General features: G+C 31.8%; 1 protein-coding gene across 1 annotated transcript in view; it reads right to left on the bottom strand.

Moving 5' to 3' along the window:
• The window catches only part of LOC145291518 (RNA-binding motif, single-stranded-interacting protein 3-like), a 553,599-nt gene extending 544,527 nt beyond the window's left edge, over positions 1 to 9,072 (bottom strand). Inside the window, exon 1 of the transcript XR_013869432.1 lies at positions 8,892 to 9,072. The gene's annotated coding sequence lies outside the window, so the exon portion shown is untranslated. The remainder of the gene's footprint in view (positions 1 to 8,891) is intronic.
• Between the last annotated feature and the right edge of the window lie 1,947 nt (positions 9,073 to 11,019).

The raw sequence follows: 11,019 nt of genomic DNA, 5'->3' as shown, positions 1-11,019 counted from the left end.
GAAAAAAAACACGAATGAGAATCGAAATTATCGTTGCGTTATGTTATGTATGGGATGAAGAATGAGAAAAAAATGGGGGAAAGCGATTGTAATACAGCAACGTTATATTACTCGAAGATCCTAAAGACTAATTACGCTCAAACCTAAGAGGCATTCCTTCTGCTTTATATATCAGCTGTATATACCCGGCGTTGCCCGGTCGAAACATACTGCCGGGCAAAGGGATTAATCACATACTATCAAAGACACACTGGATATCTTAACTTGTTACGAAATATGACCACATGTTGAAGTTAGGGAAGCATGAAACCAAACCATCTTGGTCTATAAAAATCAAACACGAAGAAACACTCTGAGTTGAAAGGGGAATTAACTCTCATAGTTTAAATAAATGAGCTTACTTTCTGCTTTAAACGCAACTGTTGTCAGTTAATAATTGCAAATAAATTAAATGTAAATTAAATTAAAAATAAAATAAATAAATCAACTTTAATATTTCTAAATAGAATAATCGAAACCATTCTATTACAACAAGCAATTAATAAAATCGAGCTAATTATTAAAATAGATTTTCTTTGATGTAATATGAAAATCAGGTTACTCAATTGAATGTAGATTTCTTTTGAACAGAAATCACACTGGAATAAAAGTGTGTAAACATCCGTTTTCAGTATGAAAATTAATTTGTGAAATAGTGTAACTTTTATACACATTAATTAAATTGTGAACAAACAAATAAAACAAACAGGAATACGACTTTATTATTATTATTATTATTATATATATATATATATATATATATATATATATATATATATATATATATATATAATTGCAGAATAAAAAATAGTAATTTCGACACTAACCCTCGAGATTGGACCGGTTAATGATTGCGTCACTGTATGAAACCATAATAATCTTCTATAATATGAATTACACCTTTCTGTTTAAATGTACGTATATTTGTATGTTTGTCTAAAACTTTCGACAGAAGCGATGGATTTTCACGAGATTGGTATCATTTTGAAGCTCGACCCTTCGGACGACAAATATCGAAAAATTGACTAAAAACATTAATTCTTTCACCCTCAGCTGCGCATTTTTCTACAAGGACGGTCGCTTTTTTCGCCGATATTTTCCAAAGTCATCTCCTCTTTTTGATTGACTAGCCTTAATTTAAAACTTCACCACTTCCGGTTTGGCGATGGACGCAACGGTAAAGACGTCGCGTTTTTTTTTCACATTCTTTTCCTCCTTCGCGGTACGAGTTCGAGCCTGCCTACCTACTACCACTATTTATTTATTTTTTTGCTCAATATACACTTCCAAACACCCGGGAAACGCCGGTCACCCATGCTAGTAACATATAAAAGTAAATCTATATATGTAATGTACATCATTATCATCGTCATCGGTTTAATATCCATTTCACATGCTGTTATGTGTTAAATGATTTTTAAAAGAATGATTTACAAATTAACATATCTCTGACCAGGTCTTTATTTATTCTTCTTTTTCTCAAATTTATTTTTTTATCAATTCCTCCCATGTTTGTCTGGGCCTTTCCTTGTGAATCCTATCCGCTACCTTTCTCCATCTACCACTCCCAAACTCGCAACTATTATTTTAATCTGCGCATACCATCAAAGTCTACTGTTCAGCATACATCTCCGTATTGTATTCAGATTTAGTCTTCCTCTGAGGTCATCAGAACGAAATCGGTCTTAAAACTCACACTACACATCCATCGTATCATTCTAATCTCATTTTTTCTCCATACAATGTATGTCCTCACACCCTAACTGACTAAGTTTCTGTTCCATGCATAGTCACACTGTTGGTAATTCTTTATCGACCTAACTATAATTCCACTGCACTTCTTGTGAACCTAATGCTACTGCGGCATAATCACATGACACACTTGTTCTTATTAGATCACTGAAGTTATGCAACGTTAAATCTAGTCAGTACCAGATCAGTGACCATTTAGGAATACCAGGCGCTGTATGTAGGAGGATGTTGACACCTTCCTGCAAGAACTGTAAAAACATAATGTTGTCATTTTCCTTAACTGGGATATTCATGCGACTGGAGACTGCTTGTGAACTTAATATTCCCATGAAACTTCCTCCTCCGAAGGAAGCTGGTTCAACCCGTCTTGGGTAAATGCTGCCCAACAGTAAAACACTGATTATCATTTTGGTAACAGATGCGGACGTGAAACTTCCCATCCACATATGCACGTAAATAGACGAAATGTTTTATACACAAAACAGGTCTACACTTCGATGTCTCGATTATGTGATAGACATAGATATATGTTATAGAATTTGAGTTTAAGAATTTAATTTGTTCATTGATGGAACTCGTTTTAATTGTACACCGCAACGAGATAAAAGCACACGCATACCTTTGTTTATTTATTTATTCTTTTTTGTTGAAAAAGACGGCGGCTTCCTTTGCCAGTCGGTAGAGAGATTTTACAGGAACTGACTTGCACATTAAGACAAAAGAAGAAAAACTGCACGAAGTTGAAAATTCCAGTTTATCTCAACAGTTTCATTTTATCATATTTTTGAAAAAGAGCATGGGACTGCTCGAAATATTAAAACTATAATTACGCCTATAATTTTGAATGCTTTTCATAAAGCTATTTTTTCTCGAATGTGAAGCAAGTTATCATTTTAGACAAGAAACAGATCCTTTGTCTCTCTCTCTCTTTATATATATATATATATATATATATATATATATATATATATATATATATACTAGCAAAAATACCCGTCGTTGACTGAGTTAAAAAACAGCCTACAGAAAATGGACTCTGATTTATGAAAGTATGATAGGTTATGAAAAGGAAGGATTGTAAATTTGGGTTGAATTTGGGGGTATTAAAACCAAAGCAAAATATGATGAACGTAAAAATAAAATAGATAAACCCTATAATTTATTATACCATAGCTGTTCACACGAAAACACTTATCACAATATTCTGTGGATCTATATTAAAAAACCTTGTTACACTTTGTGACATATTTCCATTCTCAGGAGGTCAGGTGCGAACGAACATCCCATAATTTTATTATACCATATTTCTTCAAACAGAAACATAATTATCAAAGTATACTTACGCAGATAGATATGAAAAGTCTTTATTAAAGTTTGTCCCTATTTCCACTCTATGGAGGCCAGGCGCGAACGCAGACTCCACAATTTTAATGAACCACTGTTCTGCCAGATCAAACATACCCATTCCTGTCTCTCGATACATCTTCTATCATTATATGTAATCAGTTTTTTAAAATAGTCAACCATATAGGAGTCTATTCGTGACTAGACACACACACACACACACACACACACACTTTTATATATATATATATATATATATATATATATATATATATATATATATTATATATATATACACACACACACACACACATACACACACACACACACTATATTCTTATATAAGTATCCAGAGGCCTAATCCTTGTTTTATGGGGCGCTATTTAATATATTTTATAATTATAATATAAATATTGTTTTTATCTGCAGACACGAGTGCTTATTCAATATTGGGTGTAGGAAATAATAATTACTATCGATCGAACGATTCAAACCCAATTGCAAAGTAACCTTTGACTCTGTAGTCTAATATTCAACCCCTAGGCCAAGATGGAAACGAGAGAATTTAAACTCTAAACAATGTCAAAACAAGAATACATAGTAGAAAAGAAAAAATATCTGCACTAAAATTTATAAATTTCTTCCAATTTGTAAAACCAATATAGTCTTAGAGCAAATCTGAAAGTACATTAATCATAAATGTTATTATTTTAATATTCCGGACAGTCCTGCGCCCTTCATCAAAAAATGTTTAGCTTCATCAAAAAATGTAACTTTTCTAAATAACTTGACATCAATATATGTTCTTATCAATACACGCATAGCAAGCATATTCAAATTGTCTGGATATTGGTTAGGCGTAAAAGGTTAGAGTTCAACAATTCCTGAAATCAAGATGTTTGAAAAGATGACCTTTTCGGATTTGCTACGTTTTAGAAACAAAACTTTTGCTTAGTATGAATAATTTGATTTTTTTTTTATAATGATGATGATGATGATGATGATGACATATATTTTATCTTTTAACAGGATAAAGAAAAGGAAATATTTAAATTAATGGCCACACAACACAAAGTTGGGAAAACTTGTACAATAATAGGATAAAAGTTTATAATGGAAATATGACTTACCTGTTTTTATGCGTTGCATCTTCGACTGAAGTAATAAGCATTTGTACTACTACTACTACTACTACTACTACTACTACTACTACTACACAGCATCAACAGTAATAACAACTACAACAATAATGATTGATAATGATAATAATCACAAAGAATCAAGGAAAGTGCAATACACATCCATCCATCCATCCATTGGAAGGATGTAGATAATTTTGGAATCTTGGGGGAGCTTACTGCCATCTAAACTCCAGGGTATAATAATAGCCGTTGCCAACGGCTGTTGCTATAATGCAAAATCATTTGCGATGGTTATCAAAGGAATTAGAGAGTACTGGAAATCTGAGTGAACTTTTCACTCAGACTCCAGGGAACACCACCGATTTTGGTCAGTGAGCAATCGCTGAAGATCACCTGTATGAAAACCTTTAGTGAGTGGAAATGAATAAAGAACACAAAGAAAATCAATACCGATTAATGTAGTGAAATAAACTTAGAAAAAAGACTAGGAGAAATTGGAATCAAAAGGAAGGTTGAGATCATACAGCACACACATACACAATTTTGTGTAATATCAGCCTCAGCTGATGTTACACAAAATTGTCACAAGTTCAAGGAAAAGCACGAGAGTAAGTGAAACCTTGGAGAAACTTATTGTCACTCAAATTGCAGAGAAGATCAATGGTTGTTGCTTATGAAAAATTAATGATAGTGGCTGTTACGATAATGCAAAGGAATTTGTAAAGATTATGGAAAAAAGTTGTGAGTGCAGGAAATATGAGGAGACACGTAATCACTCGGATGTAAATGGAACATCGCTGACTATCGTCAGTGAACAATTGCTGACAATGGCTTGTGTGAAAACTTCTAGTGAGTAAAATTTAAGAAAAAAATTAAAATGTGATGGCACTAACTTTGGTTCGTACAACATAAAATCGTAATAAAGGATTGAAGAGAATGGAAAGATTATGGAAGGAAATTACTATCCAAACCTCATTCTGCCCATTCTATCCATCGTTTCCAATCCTTTCATAATATTGTTCGTCATCCAATTGAAAATCCAATTATCCTTAAGTGGTCTTTGGATTTGATAACCGGTGATTCAAAATGATTATCATCATCACCATTATCATGGTTTTAGGTCACTTCCGGAAAAGGAACCCCCCTCTCTTATTTCATTCCACTTTGCTTTCTCTGTGGCTAGATGTGGCTATGTAGGACCCAGTTAGCTGTTGTTTATCGACTAGGATTTGAGCCTTCCTCTTAGTCTTTTCCATTACCTTGTGGTCCATTTTGTTAGTCTAGAGGTCTATAGATATGGAAAGGTGACCTGCCCATCTATATTTAGCCATTCATATGGTAGTGATGACGCCATTTACTTCAGTTTGCTGCCCGATCCAGGTGTTTCTTTTTCTTTCACATAGACTAATGCCGAGCATAATGCGTTCCGTTTTGTGTTGTGCCACTCTTCGCTTTAATCACTATTGAGTGCCCATGTTTCACTAGCATGATATGTCATAAAAGGTATTATGTATTCATTGAACGCTTTCCATTTAATGTTCATAGTGGATTTTCTATTCATCATGATGTTTTCTATTTTGGAAAAGACTTTCCATCCAAGCGCAATTCGCCGTTTGATTAATGCATATGAAAACGAATTAAAAAAGTAAAATACAATAGCTGACCCCCATAAAAAACTAGCAAACTAAATATAATTTACTTGGCTCTGAAAAGAGTGAATTATTGATGGAAATTGCAAGACGAGAATGAATTCCTCATTTGGTTGTGTTGTTTCAGGTGTAATAAAAGCAACGCCAGATTTTTTTATATGCTAATGTCATCACCTGTCAAGGTGAAAAGCCATTCAAGGATGCAGGGATAATGAGATAATTAGTTGGATGATGAAGACTACTATGATTAATACAATGGACATATTTTGATTACTTGACAACTTGACAGGTATTTGCTGAAATTGGGCTTGAAGAGGACCATGTTGCAGTCTACAGGGAAGCAATCCCGAGGAAATGTGTTCTAAAGATCAGTAGTTTTATAAAAGAAAGTCTGTCCATGAAAATCCCTTTTGGTTTTGGATACACAGAGATGTACTGAAAGACAAATTCCTAAAAAAGAAAAATATTAGATGTTTTTCAAGTATTTTACCAATGTTTTTCAAGTATTTTACCAATGTTTTTCAAGTATTTTACCAATGTTTTTCAAGTATTTTACCAATGTTTTTCAAGTATTTTACCAATGTTTTTCAAGTATTTTACCAATGTTTTTCAAGTATTTTACCAATGTTTTTCAAGTATTTTACCAATGTTTTTCAAGTATTTTACCAATGTTTTTCAAGTATTTTACCAATGTTTTTCAAGTATTTTACCAATGTTTTTCAAGTATTTTACCAATGTTTTTCAAGTATTTTACCAATGTTTTTCAAGTATTTTACCAATGTTTTTCAAGTATTTTACCAATGTTTTTCAAGTATTTTACCAGTGTTTTTCAAGTATTTTACCAGTGTTTTTCAAGTATTTTACCAATGTTTTTCAAGTATTTTACCAATGTTTTTCAAGTATTTTACCAATGTTTTTCAAGTATTTTACCAGTGTTTTTCAAGTATTTTACCAATGTTTTTCAAGTATTTTACCAGTGTTTTTCAAGTATTTTACCAATGTTTTTCAAGTATTTTACCAATGTTTTTCAAGTATTTTACCAATGTTTTTCAAGTATTTTACCAATGTTTTTCAAGTATTTTACCAGTGTTTTTCAAGTATTTTACCAATGTTTTTCAAGTATTTTACCAATGTTTTTCAAGTATTTTACCAATGTTTTTCAAGTATTTTACCAATGTTTTTCAAGTATTTTACCAATGTTTTTCAAGTATTTTACCAATGTTTTTCAAGTATTTTACCAATGTTTTTCAAGTATTTTACCAATGTTTTTCAAGTATTTTACCAATGTTTTTCAAGTATTTTACCAGTGTTTTTCAAGTATTTTACCAATGTTTTTCAAGTATTTTACCAATGTTTTTCAAGTATTTTACCAATGTTTTTCAAGTATTTTACCAATGTTTTTCAAGTATTTTACCAGTGTTTTTCAAGTATTTTACCAGTGACAAAGTTGAGTAGAACCAATTGTAGATTTGATGCCCCCCATCAGGAGTCGCATCTTCCGCTTGGTGCAGATTGCGAACTTATTTTTCACCATTTCTTCCGATTCAGGGCAAGTTGGTTGATGAACACCTAACTGTTGAGAGATGTCCAATCAAAAACATTTTCTCTCCACCTTCTCCTTGGCTTTCCTCTGCCTCTTTTGTCTTCTAACATACCTCAAAGCATAACTTTGACAGGCCAGTGGTTGATCGTTTGACATGGCCAAAACGTTTAAGGGTTTTACTTTTGATTTTATCAAATAGAGGGGTAGGGAAGTAATTTGACGGAGGGCGGGTATTTTTTTTCAATCAAGCTATGTTCCATAATGAAATTCATTACGTGATTTTGAAACACGTCAATCCGATTGGCTAATTGTTTAGTCCATGTGATACAATCAAGGTCATATAAAACTACTGGGAGGATATAAATTAAATAAACTTTTACTTTGACAGTTATCGGCAGCATTTTTTGATTTTAGAATGGTGCTGTGTTTTTGTGTTTTTTGTTAAATTATTTTCATTTTTCTTCAATACCATTTACCTCCACCTAAAATATGCTTCGCTCCATCACAATCGTCTTTGCAATCTAATTTGATATGAATAAACTTTAATCTATGCCTAACTTGTCCACCAATTTACAGTCACGAATGTCCAGCAGTTTTTATTTTATTGTCATACAATAATATGCTCTCAGCATATACACTTTTGCATTGAAACGCATCTAAATACAACATGAAAAATTGTCAGTAAATCCCCAGTTAAAAAAAGTCTGGGGGGATTGTTTTAATAGATATTATCTCTAGAAGTGTAAGCCATGTTTAGTTTTAGAACAGTTTCAGATGGTTCATTGTTCTAAACAAGTTTTGAGAGGTGACTGGTTTGCAGTAGACAGAACAGTTTCAGATGGTTCGCTGTTACACACAAGTCCTGAGAGGTGACTTGTTTGCAGTAGACAGTTCCACAGAGCAAAATATTCTTACCGTGTCGAGACGGAAAAAAAAACAAACAAAAAAACATGTGAAATTGGTACAGAGAAGGTTTAATATTTATGAAGCAATTCTGGTTTCTGATTGGTTGGTAGCAGAACGTGAATTAATTCGATTCGGCAGTTCCTAGCAGCATCGTTTATAAATAGAATCGTCCGACTGTGTGAGATCATACCCCATTATACTTCCAAAAGTATGGATAAAATTCTAGAATGTATAAGGAGGATTTTTGTCTGGTTAATTTGAAGCTCTACTGATGAAACGATCACCAAAGTGTTTCCCATATCATTGAAGAGTGATAAAACAATGACTGATGAACATTTACAAATAAAACTTGGTGGGCAAGTCAGATATAGAGTGAAGTTTACTTGCACTAAATATGGTTGGATTGCAGAAAGGATTCCACATTTTATTAACGATTCCATGGGTGGCATTTTTTTTGTGTCATCCGATAGTAACTGAAACAAAATGCAAAAAGAAGAGCAAAAAAAAGTTACTTACTGGAGATTGGGTGTAACTCCCATAAGCTGGCGACTGCATTACAGGGTAGCGAGGTGCCCCTCCTCTATAGTAAGTATTTGGGGTCCAGGCGACAGGGGTCGATTGATGGCTGTACGGGGAGCCAGTTGAGGGGGTCGTTGGCGACATGGTGTTGTGTTTGCTGGGGTATATACCTCTGGTTTGCTGTAAGACAAAATAATCCAAGCATTAATTTTATTTTATTTTTTTTTACAAAGAAATATCTACATGGGTCATATTGTATAGCTTTATATTGATAGATAATCGTTTCAAAAGTCACAGGGTTTAAGTATGTGTATAACGTCTGTGTTTTTTTCTTTTAAGTTTATTAATTATTGCAAATCATTTTGCATTATTGGAACAGCCGGTTATTTTTGGATTTTTTTTCTATTAACGGTCTTCTCTGGCATTTAAGCAGCAATATTCAGTAATTCTCCATTCCCTTCCAGTGGATGTATGGATGGTGCATTCCTTCCTAGATCTTTCCATCCTCCTTGATGAGCATATTATGTCTGGTATTAATCGAGATGATGCCACCATTTGGTTTGGAGAGGTAGAATTATTATTATTATTATTATTATTATTATCTATATATTAGTAGGATAACGTGTGTTATTTATTTTGTGTGTCACGCTTATATCCGAGTTACTCTCGTTTAATTGTTATGGACTTCCATTTCTTCTAATAAATAATTCTACCAAGTTTTGGTTTCGGTCTCGATTATAACTGATGGCACTCCAGTAATCTATTTTTTTTTTAAATAATTTTATTAAGAATTCTTCATAAGTTTTGTTTCGGTTTCGATTATAGCTAAAGGAACTCAAGTTTATATATATATATATATATATATATACACACACACACATTTATTTTTTTCATAAGTTTTGGTTCCGTTTTCCATTCAAGCTGATGCACTCTAGTCATATTGATATATTTTTTATATTTTTGAAATCACAACTTTATAATATATAAAAATCGATAGAATTAACTCTATAACAATATATACGAAATCTGCAAGAATTAAAAAATATATTTAAGCAAACTTTATGACCGGGCTATATTGAGCATCCTTGCTAGCTTAGATAAACACTTTTGTAGTTTTAACAAAAGAGCTACAATAATATCAGAGCGTTTCCATTTATGCTGAACATACATAGAATCTCAACCTCAATATATTACATATGAAAGTGTCCACTGTGGAATTTCCACAGGTCCCACTAGTTATTATTATTATTATTATTATTATTATTATTATCATTATTATTATCATTATTATTATTATCATTATTATTATTATTTTTATTATCATTATTATTATTATTTTTATTATCATTATTATTATTATTTTTATTATTATCACTATTATTATTATTATTTTTATCATTATTATTACTATTATCATTATTATTTTTATTATCATTATTATTATTATTATTATTATTATTATCATTATCATCATTATTTTTATTATCATCATTATTTTTATTATTATTATTATTATTATTATCTTTATTATTATTATTATTATTTTTATTATTATTATTTTTATTATTATTATTATTTTTATTATCATCATTATTATTATTATTATCATCATTATTATTATTATTATTATTATTTTTATTATTATTATTATTATTATTATTATTATTATTATTATTATTTTTATTATGCAATCACTAGGAATATTCACACAGGCCATCATCAAAGATTTCTCTGAATAATCCGTGATGTTTTTTTGGAATCTGAATTACAACAAGTCTCCCCAGATTTCCAGCACTTATCACCACTTTCAATAACCTTTACAAATTAATTTGCGTTATTGCAACAGTCGTTTACCATGGATTTCATACTGGCAGCCATCATAGGTCCTCATTGAAATTTGGGTGGCAATAAGGTCTTAGTCCTCTTTGCACTCTTTCAGTGGAAGTTTGGTTAATGCTTTCTTTGCTCAGTTTTTCCATCCTTCTTTATTATTAGGGAAGTGACGGTAGTCTAGTGGTTAACGAGACGGAGTGATGACTTGGGTGTCCTAAGTTCGAATCCAGATCGTTCCACAAAAATCACTTTCACTCCTCCTATCTTCCTAGAAATAATTCCGATTAGAAAA

This window comes from Euprymna scolopes, chromosome 12, assembly GCF_053919585.1.
Source record: "Euprymna scolopes isolate OS-2025 chromosome 12, ASM5391958v1, whole genome shotgun sequence".
Classification (NCBI taxonomy): domain Eukaryota; kingdom Metazoa; phylum Mollusca; class Cephalopoda; order Sepiida; family Sepiolidae; genus Euprymna; species Euprymna scolopes.
The sequence above is the reverse complement of the archived record's forward strand: the minus strand, read 5'-3'. Positions and strand labels throughout refer to the sequence as shown.